Here is a 15,681-nt window from a genome sequence, read left to right as displayed (position 1 = left end):
ATGAGCTTTAATCCTCACCATGAAGAGTTCTTACTGGACATAAAGTGGGGTTTCCTAAGGAGAGGAACAAGAGCTATATATCATCATCTTTCCTGGAGTCCTTTCAGCAGTCTTCTGAGGGATGGGCCGTGACCATTTTTGAAGATCCAGGGTGAAAACCATCAGCCACCCAGCCTTGACTATCAGACACCATGCCAAGCACTTTGCATGCATTGCCGCACTTATTCCATGGGCAACTCTGTGAGGAAGGTACTGCTGTTCTCACACACAGATGAGGAAGCTGAGGGTCCCACAGGCCCCCACACTTGGAGCCAAGACAAAAGTGCAGCCACAAAGGCCTTATTACATGTCAAGGAGTTTAAGTTTTGTTTTAAGAAAATTGAAAAGTGCATGGGCAGCTTTGAGCAGGAACATGATACTGTCATGTTTTAGAAAGAAAGTTCTGTCTACAGTGTGAAAAATAGACTGAAAAAAGGATATGACTGGAGACAGAGAGATCAGTCACAAGACTAAGTGAAAAATGATGGAGGTCAAAACTAGATCATGGCAGTGGGGATGGAGAGAAGTAGACAGTTTGGAGCAAGAGAAGAAGTTAACAGGACTTGGTGGCTGACTGGTGAATGAGATAAGGAAAAGGTTTGAAGAGGATCAGAGCATTGCTCCAAACTATGCCACTGTGGCAAATTGGTTATTTTGAGCTGAAGGCAATGGAGAAATGGCAGATACAGGAAGTGCTGTCTGCCCTCCCCTTTTCTACCTAAAAGCAGTATGTAAATTTCCCCTGAGAAAGGTGCTTTTATTCTACTAGGAAGAGAACATGCTTATCACCAGGGATGCGGAGTCAAAGCCAAGATGAGTCTATACAGACCTTACTAAATTTACCCTTATCTTCCATCAGTTTCCCCGATATGTTTCCTAGTCACTTTCCCATCCCCCTTCCAGCCCAAACCCCTTTTTCCTTTGTCATGTCTCCACAATGTATTGTTCTTTGTTAAAATGGTATATAATTCTCAAATCTAACTGCTTTAGAGTTTTCACTTTTTTCTGTGAAGTCCTCCATGCCACACAGAAATATTAACATCAGATAAAAATCTATATTTTTTCCTATTAATATTTTTTTCCCTGTTAATCTGTTTTTCAGCAGTTCAATTCAGAGACCCAAGCCATGGAACTTAAACAGGTAGAGGAAAACGTCTTTCCTTCCCTGCAGCATCAAGTACAATGCCCAGGATTTTGGCTTGGGCAAGGATGTGGAGGGGGCTGCCACTCACTGAGGTAGAGAGCACAGGCGAGAAGCAGGTTGATTGGCGAGCGGTGTCCACAAGGGTTATTTAGGCCTGCAGAGCATCCAAGTGAGGGTATCTAGTGGACAATTGAAAGTGTGGGTCTGATGCTACAAATAGAAGCCTAACGTGGAGATGTATTTGGACATCACAAATATCTAGATGGAGTAGGTGAATTATGAACTCTCCCAGGGAAAGGCCAGGAGTAAGAAGAGAAGAAAATCTAGGTAAGGACTCAGGAACCCTAATATTTACAGAGAAGCAAAAGAAAAGAGCCAACAAATATTTTTTTAAAGTGGCTAGTTATATAGGAGAAATGCCAGAGAATAAAAAAGGAAGAAGGTAATCAGTGTGTATCAAACCACTACATCAGTTAAGTGCTACCGACCCACGTCCTAAATCATCTTGAAGCCATCTCTGGTGGTACCATCTTAGGATGTATCACCATCATTCTTGCCTGAAGTCCTGCAACAGCCTTCTAATTGGTCTCCACATTTCTGCTCCTGCCCCCTTGGACACATTTTCTACACAACCTCCAAATGGATCTTTGCTTTAAAATTATTATTTTGCACTTAGACTAAAATTCAAACTCCATTTTATGACTGCAAGGCCTTGTGTGATTTGGCCCCTTCTGACTACTTCTTTCTTTCTTTCCAATCTCTCCCTTAATACCCTTCTGCCACAGTGGACTTTGAACACACGCAGCCCTTTTTGCCCTAGGGCCCTTGCACTAGCTGTTTTGTCTGCCTAAAACCCTTTTCACTTCCTTTTCAAATGGCTAGGTTTTCTCATCCTACAGATCCTAACTACCTCCTCTTCAAAGAGGCCTTCAATGGCCCCTCTAGCTAAAATAGAGTCAGCCTCCCCTATAGTTCTCCATCATACCATTACATTTTTGCTTTTTTCATAATATAAACCACTGTATAATTATTTTTCTCTCAGATCCCCAGGTAGCCATGGTCTTGGGGAAGACTGTGTCCTCCGGAGTGATCAGAGCCCAGTGCTGGACATCATGGGATGTAATTTTTTAACTTATTCCTTTTTTTTTTTTTTTTGGTCTCTCACACAAGACTGTAAGTTTGATAAGGAGGAGCCCCATACCTGCTTTGTTCTCCATTGTATGCCAAGCACCTAGCTCAGGGATCTATCAATTAAGAATGCATGAAACTATAACAGAAAACCAACAGTAGCTTAAGCCAAGAAGGTTTTCTTTTCCCACATAGCAAGAAATCCAGAGACAGGTTCAGTGCTCAATGCTGATGTCTCTGCACTTGCCTTTCTCTCTCCCTCAGGGCTGCAAGATGGCTGATGCAGCTCCTGCCATCTCATCCATGTTTAAGGCAGGAAATTAGGGAGATGAGGACAGGCTGTATCAGTTGCATCTGTCCCATTTTATGAAGAAACAGAAGCTTTCCCAAAAGTTTCCCCATCAGAGTTCTACTTTTATCTCATGGGCCAAAACTAACACACAGGGCCATCCATAGCTGCAAGGGAGAGTGTGTGTTGGGCTTTGCAGCCTCTATAGTGAGGAGCAGCAAGGAAGAAGAATATTCAGAATGGCTTTGAGGTAGCTGATCAACAGTGTCTTTTGCAAGGGGACTATGTGAAGGTGTGTATACCTGAGGTCAAGAGTTTGGGAAGATGGGAAACAGCTGGAGAGATGGGTTGAGGCCAGATTGCAGAGGATCATAAAGACTTCAATTCTATATTCTCACTTCTTTTTTTTTTTTTCTTTTCTTGAGAGAGAATCTCGCTGTGTCACCCAGGCTGGAGTGCAGTGGCGTGATCTTGGCTCACTGCAGCCTCTGTCTCCTGGGTTCAAGCGATTCTCCTGCCTCAGCCTCCCAAGTAGCTGGGATTACAGGTACGTGCCACCATGCCCAGCTAATTTTTGTATTTTTAGTAGAGATGGGGGTTTCACCATGTTGGCCAGGCTGGTCTCGAACTCCTGGCCTCAAGTGATCCACCCGCCTCAGCCTCCCAAAGTGCTGGGATTACAGGCATGAGCCACCACACCCAGCCTATTCTCACTTCTGAGCCAAGCACATGAGCTAGTGCTCAGGAGCACTAGCGGCCTCCCCTCATGATGTCTCCTGCTTCCCCCATCTCTCCTCTCTCCCACTTTGAAAACCCAAAACAGTGGAGCATGGTCAAGATGAGGAAGGGAGGAAACATCTTCAGTCCCCTACCCACAGCGAGGCCATAGCAGGTGACTGGATGACAGTGATAGAGTGAATTAAGAGAAAAAGGGATTAGGAGCTGGGAAAATGAAGGAAGTTTATCCTTGTTCTGGACTTAAGAATGAAAAACAGAACCAATGAGACTAGGATTTCTAATTGTCCATCTGTGGATTAGTAAAGCAATCTTTTTTCCTGATTCCCAGTCATCCTCTTGTCAGTATCTTTCCCAAAATACACTGATGGAAAAACCCTCTGGCCCCATCTCACTCCTCTCTAGGGCCTGGATTAGAGCATATGGCTAATATTTTAGATTGTAAATTGGAAAGCAGTAACCAGAAGAATACAGATATTAATAAAATCTAAACTGTACTCTAGGTTTAATGCTCAGGACCACAGCCTTAAGGCTGTTGCCTCAGCCAGGCGTGTTGGCTCACACCTGTAATCCCAGCACTTTGTGGGGCAGAGGCAGGTGGATTGCTTGAGGTCAGGACTTCAAGAGTCACCTGGCCAACATGGTGAAATGCTGTCTCTACTAAAAATACAAACATTAGCCAAGTGTGGTGGCATGTGCCTGTAGTCCCAGCTACTCAGGAGTCTGAGGCACAAGAATCATTTGAACCCAGGAGGCGGAGGTTGCAGTAAGCCAAGATCGCGCCACTGCACTCCAGCCCGGGTGACAGAGCGAGACTCTGTCTCAAAAAAAAAAAAAAAAGCTGCTGCCTCTGCAGATTAGCATATATGAAGGTGTTTTCCCTCCTCTAGAAGCCATCTTCCCGAGGCATGAATATTCCTTGTATGTTTTGTGAGCCTCACCCAGTAAAATTTGTTCTGGAGGTCCCACAGCACACCACCACATTCTCATGCTCATGTGAGTGTTTAAGGGCCCCAGGTGACTGTATATAAATACAGTGGAAGGCTTGGCTGAGCTCAGGGAGTTAGTTGGTCATCACTTGTTTAAGAAAGACCTCCTTAATTACGTTTGGCTTCTCCACTCCTGAGTAATGTTACTTTGATCTTGAGCACAGTAATTAAAGTTTCATAGCATGCCACATTGGTGGGTATATAGTTGATTGAATGCCGTGGATCTTGCCTTTGAATTTATATTTCTAACTAGCTCTAGCCTTTTTCTTTAGAAGTAATTTTGTTTCTATAGCAACATTATTCTAGAGGAACTAGGGACAGACCCAAACAATATCCACAAATGCAGAATCAAGAATCAAACCATGTAAGGTGGAAATGCCGGAGTGGGTTGAAGGTATGGCAAGAATTGGTGTAGGATATGAAGAGCTATTGCATAATCAAACTTCAGGTAAAAAGATCTCCTCTCTCCTTGGCAATGAATTAATTAGACCCTCATAAAAAAGTCTTTTTTTTTTTTTTTTTTTTTTTTGAGACGGAGTCTCACTGAGTCGCCCAGGCTGGAGTGCAGTGGCATGATCTCGGTTCACTGCAACCTCCGCCTCTTCAGTTCAAACGATTCTCCTGCCTCAGCCTCTGGAGTAGCTGGGACTACAGGCGTGCACCACCACACCCAGCTAATTTATTTGTATTTTTAGTAGAGATGGGGTTTCACCATGTTGGCCAGGCTAGTCTTGAACTCCTGACCTCAAGTGATCTGCCCACCTCGGCCTCCCAAAGTGCTGGGATTACAGGCATGAGCCACCGTGCCCAACCAAAGAAGTCGTTTCAAGAGTGGGCTCAAACCCCAGCCTCTTCTCATATCCTGCCTCTTGCTCCCTTTTGGGTTCCTTACCCTCCAGCAGCACTGGAATTATTGCTGGTTCCCCTGCGGCCTCCCCACTGCCCCTCCTTCATGCCTTCACACACTGCTCCCATACCTACAATCCCCAATCCCTTTACAGTCCAGCTCAAAAGTCCTTGAATTCTCCCTTGGTCCCTTCAGGAACACTCCTTCTTCTCTATGATTTATAATCCCCACCTCACACCCATAGCATAAAGGATGTGTGCACCATAGATGCTCAGTTGTATTAATGTAGATTGGCTGGAATTTTAAACGATAAGAGCTACTGATAGCTAATATTTATTGAGCATTCACCACATCCCAGGAACTGTGCAAACTTGTTACATGGACTACCTCATGTATTCTACACAGCCCTATGAGGTGTTCACTAGCACTGTCATCTCTACCCCATGTACAGATGAACTGGGACAGCTTGGGGAGGCTCGTTAGCATGCTTCAGGCTACGCAGATGATCCGTGACAGTGTCAGAATTTGAGCCCATGCTCTTATCCGCTCTGCAGTACAACACTAAATGCTTAGTTCAATGGCTGGTTTCCCTGGCTGGCAAGAAAGGAAATAAGGCAGGGTGTGAATCTACCAGTGAGTACGCTGGGTGGGTGTTCCCTCATCCCTGTATAATTTACTCCGTGGCTCAGCCAGAGTGTCAGTGAGATAATCCCTGTGTCCCTAGGGTATGTGCCGCTGCCTGGAATTTAGATGAACAAACTCCATGAGATCAAAACTCCAGAAGCAGCATAGATACCCAGCAGCAACCTATTTGCTGCTTGTCAAATTAGCAGCCCTTGTTTTCTCTCATATAGTAAAACTCAGCTAAAAGAAATTCTTATGCCACCAATACAAACACAAGACTATTGCCCCTTCTTACATAATGTCTATGACCTACTTCTGAATATATAATGTATGTTTGTGATCCTGTTGTCTCTGCTTACTTTTTAGAACCCTTTCTTAGGGGCTAGCAGATTGTGGATTCACACCAGGGTGTCTGCTGGTGTGAGCAGAATGTGTCTTATGAGGGGGGCCCTAAACTGGAGGCAGAGCCCAGCAAACCTCGACCATTCTAAGAATCAAAAGGAAGCTTCAGCACTTGGATGTATCTGCAAAGCCTCCACAGAGGAAGTGGACTTACGGGAGTTGATTTCATTATTAGGAGAAGAGGCTTCCTGGTCATTGGAGAACACTACCCTTGCCTCCTTCCCTCTCTCAGAGGATCAGGTGTCCCACCTTCCATCCAAAGCTCATTCTGTTACCTGTGCTGGGGGCCAGGTCTCTCACTTCCTCCAGAATTTCATTCTACCACCTACTCTGTCCTTGTTATTTCAGTCTCTCCCTGGTCTCTGCCTCCTGCTTCTCAACAGAAATTCATGCTCACATGTCTTTAATTAGAACAAAAAAAAATTTTCCTTCAATCTAATCTTGCTTTCTAGGTACATCTCAGCTCTCTCATTACCTCTATAAATTGTCTTACAAATGACTTTACACAGAGTGTTTACATCCTTCCCCCTCATTTCCTCCACTCATTGACATTTACTTTCTCTGAAACTGATCATCATGAAGTCCAGCATAGTTGGCCTTTATCAGGCTGAACAGCTTCTCTGTACTGTTCAATACTGAGACCTCTCCTTCTCCCTGGTATTCTTCCTCTGGTACCTGTGACCTGCCATTCTCCAGGTGCACCTGCCTCAGACTACCTCCCCACTTCTTTCAAAGGCACATCTCTCCATGCCCAGCCCTAAATGTTAGTGTCCCCAGGACGGGGTTCTCTACCCTCTTCTGGCTGCATCATGTCATTTCGCCCACTCCCAACAACAGGTCATCCACGACCATGAAAATCATGCACTTGGGTTCTGTGACCATCCATGACCTATTGACTCCTAAGTATTTATTTACAGCCCATCTCTCTTCTTCTTAATTTTTTTCTTCATCTCATCTCCTTTCAAAATGTCACCCTCAGGCATGCGGAAATAAGAAATGGGTTCACTGCTGAGACATACACTGAACAATTCCTCTTTGATACAAAAATGTAACAAAAATTCTGGGGTTTTCTTTTCAGACACAGTCTCACTCTGTCACGCAGGCCAGAGTGCAGTGGCGCAATCTAGGCTCACTGCAACCTCTGCCTCCCGGGTTCAAGTGATTCCCGTGATTCTCGTGATTCTCGTGCCTCAGCCTCCCGAGTAGCTGGGATTACAGGCATGTGTGCCACCACACGTGGCTAATTTTTGTATTTTTAGTAGAGACGGGGCTTTACTGTGTTGGCCAGGCTGGTCTCGAATTCCTGGCATCAAGCAATCTGCCCGATTAGGCCTCCCAAAATGCTGGGATTACAGGCATGAGCCATTACTCCTGACCTAAACATAACAAAAGTTGTAAAAGTGCCATTCGCAAGGGCTTCTAAGGAATGGATAAGATCCACCCTCTTTTTGAGGTCTTTTTCTAGTAGGAAGAGAGATAGGGTCAGGGAAATACGAATTTCTTCTTCAAGTTACACATACTTCACAGTGCATAAATCTCAACTATTTAATTTACCAGCCCCAATTAGACGTGGTTTTCTTGAGTGCTGATATTTAGTATTATTTATTTTTGTAGTCTCAGTTCCCAGCTGAGTACCAGTATATAGTGAAAGCTTGGTGTATGATTGTGGGATGGATAAATGAATGAATGTGTTTCCCAATTCATGAAATTGCTGAAAGAAAGGTGAGGCATGAGGATGGAGAGGGGTGTCCTGACTGTGCCACCAGCCTGGTACCTGCTTAGGATGCCAACAGGAAGTTGGCACATGAAGAAAAGTACAAAAATGCAGAAATAAATTCAGATGCTCAAGATGCGTATATCCAGTGACCTACTTGACATATTCATACAATGAATTTGCAGGTATCTCAAACAGCACGTCCAAAACTGAACTCTCACTGCATACTTTTCCACCCTCCTTTTCATGCCTCCATCTTCCCCATATCTCTAAATAGCACTACCATTCACCTATGTGCTCAAATCAAAACACAAAATCACCCTGAATAGACAGACATCTTCCTTGTTAGCTGGACAGCCCTCAGGCATCATCTTTCTCCCCTATGTGACTATCATCTGAGCTCAGAATATTCCTCTGGGCAACAGTGTCATCCCCCTCCTTGGGAACCTCACATTTGCACTTGAACAGGCAGCCAGCTGTTTCCTGTCTCCCCCTAACTTCTCTTATGTAAAGTGGAGGGATGGGTGGGAAAGAGTGGGGACGTCTCCCGGAGCACAAACCTACAGTGCCTCTAGCACTGCCTGGCCAGGAGTGAGAACTTGGGAGGCCACAGGCATTTTGCTGACCCCTGCCTATAATTCCTCCCTATTAACCAGGCTTTGGCCTGCACCTCGTTGTTTGTGGTGTTTGGCCCACCCTCTGGCTTAACACATTCGTGATTCCCTCTCATGTTCATTCATTTCACATGTATTGAACCTCTCCTGTATGCCAAGCACTGTCCTAGGCAATTCCGTTTATAAGCGAACAAAACAAAGATCCTTACCCTTGTAGAGTAGGGGATATAGATAACAAATAATAGACATGTAAATTTTAATAGTATATTATATCTTAGAAGGTAGTAAGTGCAATGGCAAAATTTAAAAGTAGACCAAAGAGAATGGTCAGTATGGAGACGGTGGTGTGCAGTTCCTGCTGGTGTGGCCAGGGAAGCCCTCCTGGAGAAGCAAGACTTGAAAATAGTGAGGGGTTGGCCAGATGCAACCTGGGGGAAGCCCCTCCTAGGCGGCGCCAAGTCTGTCAGACAGGGCGGGCCTGTGTGGTCAAGGAACTTAGAGGTCGGAGGGGCTGAAACAGAGAGCCCAGGGGAAGCACAGAGAGGTGACAGGAGTGGGCAGGTCTGGTAAGGACTTAGAAGTCACTTCAGAGGCTTTGACTTTTCTTCTGTATAAAATGGAGAAGGCCATTGTAGGATTTCAAGCAGAGCAGTGACAAAATCAAACTCAACTGTTGCAAGAATCCCTCTGGCTGCTCTTTTGATCATATACTGTAAAGGGGTTGGGGCTGGGGCTGGCGGACGAGGTCAGAAGCAGATGGCAGGTTAGGAGTTTCCTGCAGTCAAGCAGACAAGAGGTGATGGTCACTTGGACTTGGATAGTATCACTGAAGTAGTGAGAAGTGGTCAGAGTCTGTGATATTTTGAAGGTAGACCCAACAGGATTTCCTGGTGGATTGTACATAAAAGAAAGAGAGGAATCAAGATGCCACCAAGATTCTTGGTTTGAGCAGCTAGAAGAATGGCTTTGCTACTAACTGAGATGCAAAAGATCTGGGCTGGTGGAGCAGATCTGGGGTTCCAGGAGCCGTTCTTCATTCTCTGTCTCCCAACCACGAGCAAGACGAGATTCCACCTCCAAAGTCTCTCTTGAATCTTACTGTCTCTCTCCATCACTCCACCCGACCCTGGGGGACTAATAACCACCATCATGCCTCACCCAGACTCTTGAGATGGTCTCCTGCTTCCTGCCCTGGTCTTTTCTAATCCATTCTCAATGCCTGGTGTTTCATCGTGCATTAGACAGTCTGAAGCAGATTAATCTTTATAGTAGAAGCTGTCACTTTCTTGCTTAACACATTTTCACGGTTTCCTGTTGCATCAGACTCCTCTCCTTGGGACTCAAGCTCTCTGTATCATCTCATGCCCACTTCCTACTCCATGCTCATTCTTTGCTACTCCCCTCCTTGCTGCAGATACAGGTATCTTTCTAGCTCTCAAACACACCATGCTCTTTGGCATCTTCGGGCTCCTGCTTATCTTGCCCTCTCCACCTGGAACGCTCTTCCTCCCACTCTGCATGGGCACGGTTGGATCTTTCGTATCCTCTGGGTCTCTGCTTAAATGGTGCCTACTCAGGGAGGCCCTCCTCACCCAACCTATCAGAGGGACCCTCACTCTATTATTTTCTACCACAACATCTTTTACAGCATTTTCACACTGGTAATTATATATGCACACGTTTTATTTGTTGTTCTATTGGTTGCTCTCCCACCAAACTGTAAGCTCGTTGAGGCCAAGAACTGTGCCTGCTTTGTTTACCACTATATCCATAGCATTAAGCACAATGAGCACCTATGGATGCCCCTAAAAATGTGTTGCATAAATGAATGAATGAATATTAACTGTAATGCACTTTATAGCTTAAATACAATAAAGACAGTTACTCTCAGAATAACATTCATACCCCTCAACACAGCCACACCCTCCCTGGATAATCGGGCTACAGGGCCTCCTCCTCCTCTCACCTATCCATCCTCCCACTACACTCACCCACTTGTTATTTGGGGAAGAGACTGTGGTTGTCCTTGCTGTGGACATCGTGCAGGCTGCTTCCTCCATCCGGAGCTCTCCTACAGCTCACTTGACCTGACTTAGACATTTCTTCTGAAAGGTCTTCTCTGAACCCCACGCCTATGAACCCACAGAATATGCTGAATGTCTAATGATGTTTTCATTACCTGCCTACCTTCCACCCCACCCAGTAGGTAAGCAACTTAAATACAGGTAGTGGGCCCTGAGTGTTGTTCACTGTAGTATCTCAAGCACAAGCACAGTACTCAGCACAAAATAGATGCTCAAAAAAAGTCATTAAAAGAAAGAACAAGCAGATGAATGAACACTAACGATATATTTCTAGGGAGAGAGTCTAAGAGTAAATAAATGGGCTACATTAATATGTAGACTTAACACTTGAATTTAACATAATAATTTGCATGTTGACAATTACATATAAAAATCCTTTGAAATTGTTAGAATCCTGGCTGGGTGCAGCGACTCACGCCTGTAATCCCAGCAGTTTGGGAGGCCCAGGCGGGTGGATCACTTGAGGTCAGGAGTTTGAGACCAGCCTGGCCAACATGGTAAAACCCCATCTCTACTAAATATACAAAAATTAGCCGAGTGTGGTGGCACATGGCTGTAATCCCAGTTACTCAGGAGGCTGAGGCAAGAGAATTGCTTGAATCCAGAAGGCAGAGGTTGCAGTGAGCCGAGATTGCACAACTGCACTCCAGCCTGGACAGCAGAGCAATGCTTCATCTCAAAATAAATAAATAAATAAAAACAATAAAATAAAAGTGTTAGAATCCTTAAGTAAGTTGCACTCTTTCTTAACCTCGGATATGGTTTATATCATCACTTTGCTTTCAACAGCCTTTAACTCAGCTCAGACCAAATCACCTGAAAACCATCATTGATGGTTTTCCTTTCTGTAAATACGCCACAGGGAAGAGAAAAAAACATTTAAGTTCAGAAAATCAAGAAACTTGCCCAAGATCAGAGAGCAGGCATCCAAAATTAAGTCAGACTCCAAGCCAGTGCTCATTTGATGCAACTAGTATTTTCAAAAAAAAATTTCTTTTTTTTTTTTTTGAGGTGGAGTTTCACTCCTGTTGCCCAGGCTGGAGTGCAATGGCGCGATCTCAGCTCACCACAACCTCCGCTTCCTGGGTTCAAGCAATTCTCCTGCCTCAGCCTCCTGAGTAGCTGGGATTATAGGCATGCGCTACCACACCCAGCTAATTTTTTGTATTTTTAGTAGAGACGGGGTTTCTTCTCCATGTTGGTCAGGCTGGTCTCGAACTCCCGAACTCAGGTGACCCGCCTGCCTCAGCCTCCCAAAGTGCTGGGATTACAGGCATAAGCCACTGCGCCTGGCTTCAAAATTTTCTTTTACCCTAGTCCCCAGTCAGAAATACTTTTACATTCAACCCAGGACAAACACACACACACATACATACACATACCCCTCAAACGTTTCACAAAATAATATTTACCATTGCTACCAATGTAAAATAAAAGCAGAGCAAAGCTAATATCACATATTATTTTATTGATATTTATATAGATCATAAAAATCCAAAATAACACAAAACAGAAATGTAGACATGATTTTTATTTAGTGGACAGATATGCTAAAGCATTTATAAATTCATTCCATGGAATACCTGAGGCAATAAGTACATCTGATACATTGTTCAACCTAGTTTTTTTCTTTTTAAAATCCAGTCAAAGTTGAAATCCTAAAAATTCACACAAATAGGCTGTAGCAATTGTTAACAATAGTAATACACCAGTTATGATAGTAGCACTGAAATTTTTCTTCAATCTTAATCCACATAATATACATGCTGTCTTTTAATCATTCTTCAGTATAAGAATTAAATACAGGCCAGGTGTGGTGGGGCACACCTATAATCCCTGCACTTTGGAAGGCCGAGGCAGGTGGATCACTTAAGCCCAGGAGTTCAAGACCAGCTTGGGCAACATGGCAACCCCCATCTCTACAAAAAATACATAAATTAGACAGGGATGGTGGTCCCAACTACTTGGGAGGCTAAGGTGGGAGGATCGCTTGAGCCTAGGAAGTGGAAGCTGCAGTGAACTGAGATCATGCCACTGCACTCCAGCCTGGATGACAAAATGAGACCCTGTCTCAAAAAAATAATAATAAATTTAAAAAAAGAATTAAATACAATCAGTTATTCTCTTCTTTGTTCACCAGGTTTAATTCAATTATTGATTCAGAGATTTGAAAAGAAAATAGACCTTTTATTGAAATGCTTTTCTTTCAAGCTTCATATTTTCTTCTGAAAAGTAATAATTGTGACTTTGAAAGAAAAATGAGATGTAGCAATATCTCTAATTTTATTTCTCAAACTGATTTTATAATGTTCTCTTCTATGTGTTGCAACAATGTTGGGAACATACAGCAGCATAATTATGACCTTTATAAGGACAATTTTAAGACTTAGGAATGAACATCCCTCATTGGAATGCTGTTGCCTCTGGGATTATTTGATCCTATAGGGATATGTGCCTTTGATTTTCACTAGGCTATTTTAAAACTCTGTAAAAATAAAAGTCAACATATGGAAAACTGATAGCAATGTGAATAATTCTTGCCTACAGACATAAACATAAATTCTGCTCAGTGGAGTTTCAATTGAAGAATTGGAACAAGAGGATTAATTTCCCAGATGGCTTTTCCATTCACATGCCTGGTGCTTTGTCAAGGATAGCTAGCAGGCTGGGCTTAGCTGGTACTATTGACCAGAGAATCTATATGTGGCTCTTATGTAGCTTGGGGTTTTCAGAACACAGCAGCTGTGTCCTAGGAAGAGCCTTTGGACTAAGTATTCCAAAAGACCAAAGCAGAAGCTGCAAGGCTAATTTTCACCTAGCCTCGGAATTCACGCATCCTCACTCCCACCACATTTTATTGGTTACAAGAGAGTCACTAAAGCCAGCCTAGATTCAAGTGGAGAGGAATTAGATAGACCCCACCTCTCGATGGGAGGAATGTATGATACTTACAGCCACCTTTTAAAATTGCTGCCTTTTAGGTTCCTTAAATGTGTTTAACATGTTAAAGTGTATCGTACAGCTGAGTGCAGTGGCTCGCACCTGTAATCCCAGCAATTTGGGAGGCCGAGGCGGAATGATTGCTTGATGCCAGGTGTTCAAGACCAGTCTGGCATAGTGAAGTTCTGTCTTCATGAAATATTTTTTAATTGTTTTTGTTTTTAAGACAGAGTCTTGCTCTGTCACCCAGGCTGGAGTGTAATGGCATGATCTTGGCTCACTGCAACCTCTGCCTCCTCCTGGGTTCAAGCAATTCTCATGCCTCAGCCTCCTGAGCAGCTGGGATTACAGGTGTGCACCACCACACCCATCTAATTTTTGTATTTTTAGTAGAGATGGTTTTGCCATGTTAGCCAGGCTGGTCTCGAATTCCTGGCCTCAAGAGATCCACCCACCTTGGCCTTCCAAAGCGCTGGGATTACAGGCATGAGCCACCACACCCAGTCTAAAATTTTTTTTTTGAGACGGAGTCTCGCTCTGTCCCAGGCTGGAGTGCAGTGGTGTGATCTCGGCTCCCAAGCAGCTGGAATTACAGGCGCCCGCCACCACACCTGGCAAATTTTTGTATTTTTAGTAGAAATGGGGTTTCACCATGTTGGCCAGGCTGGTCTCGAACTCCTGACCTTGTGATCCATCCGCCTTGGCCTCCCAAAGTGCTGGGATTACAGGCATGAGCCACCACATCCAGCCAAAAGTTTTTAGTTAAAAAATATATTAGCTGAGCATGGTGGTGTGCACCTGTATTTCCAGTTCTGCCTGAGCCCAGGAGTTTCAGGCTGCGGTGAGCTTTAATAGCATCAATGAACTCCAGCCCAGGTGACAGAGCACGACCCTTGTCTTAAAAAAAAAAAAAGGAAAATAATGCCCCCAAATCAGCTAAATGTGCACTTTTACTATCCAAATACCATGTTCAAAAATATTTGCCAGATGAGATAGTTTTTCAATTTAACAAAATCTAAATCTTATTTTTGAGTATTTTTCCTCATGGTAACCAGGACTTCGACTATGTGTGGTAAGTGGATATGTCAGCTCCAATATCTGAACAAAATATTTCTACAAGTTTTGCCCACTGGCATCTCATTTGATTTCAATAAATCCATGAAGTTCAGTAAAATTTCTTCAGGTGCCAAAGCCTTATGATGAATAAACCAGGGCTGTTGTAGTTTTTTTTTTAACAACATTTATTAATTCCGCTAGATTTTCTGGTTGTATTTGTTGTCCACACTCATAATTCCTTTACATTTTTTTCAGTTTAAATAATATTCAATGTATGGCAATTCCTCAAAGAACTAAAAACAGAACTACCATTGGACCCAGCAATCCCATTACTGGCTATATACCCAAAGGAATACAAATCATTCTACCATAAAGATACATGCACACGAATGTTCACTGCAGCACTCTTCACAATAGCAAACACATGGAATCAACTTAAATGCACGTCCATGACAGATTAGATAAAGAAAATGTGGGACATATACACCATGGAAGACTGTGCAGCTATAAAATAAAATGAGATCATGCCTTTTGCCGGAACATAGATGGAGCTGGAGGTCATTATTCTTAGCAAATTAACACAGGAACAGAAAACCAAATACCACATATTTTCACTTATAATGGGGAGCTAAATGATAAGAGTTTATGAACACAAAGAAGGAAACAACAGACACTGGGGTCTACTTGAGAGGAGAGGGTGGGAGGTGGGAAAGGAGCAGAAAATATAACTACTGGGCACTGGGCTTCATACCTGGGTGGTGAAATAACATGTAAAACAAACCCCCGTGACACGTGTTTACCTATGTAACAAACCTGCACATGTACCCACAAACCTAAAAGATAAAAATTTAAAAAAAAAGTTCAATAAACAATATACTTTTCCAACTAGGAGATTATATCTAATCCAGTTGAGGGTAAAATAAAATTTAAGGCCAGGTACAGTGCCTCATGCCTGTTACCCCAGCACTTTGGGAGGCCGAGGCAGGTGGATCACCTGAGGTCAGGAGTTCGAGACCAGCCTGGCCAACGTAGTGAAACCTCATCTCTAATAAAAACACAAAAAAAATTAGCCAGGC

General features: G+C 43.6%; 1 long non-coding RNA gene and 1 other non-coding gene across 2 annotated transcripts in view; both read right to left on the bottom strand.

Moving 5' to 3' along the window:
• Positions 1 to 15,681, bottom strand: part of LOC129049062 (uncharacterized) — a 94,021-nt gene that overhangs the window by 48,436 nt on the left and 29,904 nt on the right. The window lies entirely within an intron of this gene.
• Positions 2,215 to 2,305, bottom strand: LOC112135989 (small nucleolar RNA SNORD88). The gene has a single exon (XR_002917204.1). It is a non-coding gene; the product is annotated as a small nucleolar RNA SNORD88 (small nucleolar RNA).

Source organism: Pongo abelii, chromosome 10, assembly GCF_028885655.2.
Source record: "Pongo abelii isolate AG06213 chromosome 10, NHGRI_mPonAbe1-v2.0_pri, whole genome shotgun sequence".
In the NCBI taxonomy this organism is placed as follows: domain Eukaryota; kingdom Metazoa; phylum Chordata; class Mammalia; order Primates; family Hominidae; genus Pongo; species Pongo abelii.
This window is presented reverse-complemented; position numbering and strand designations above follow the sequence as displayed.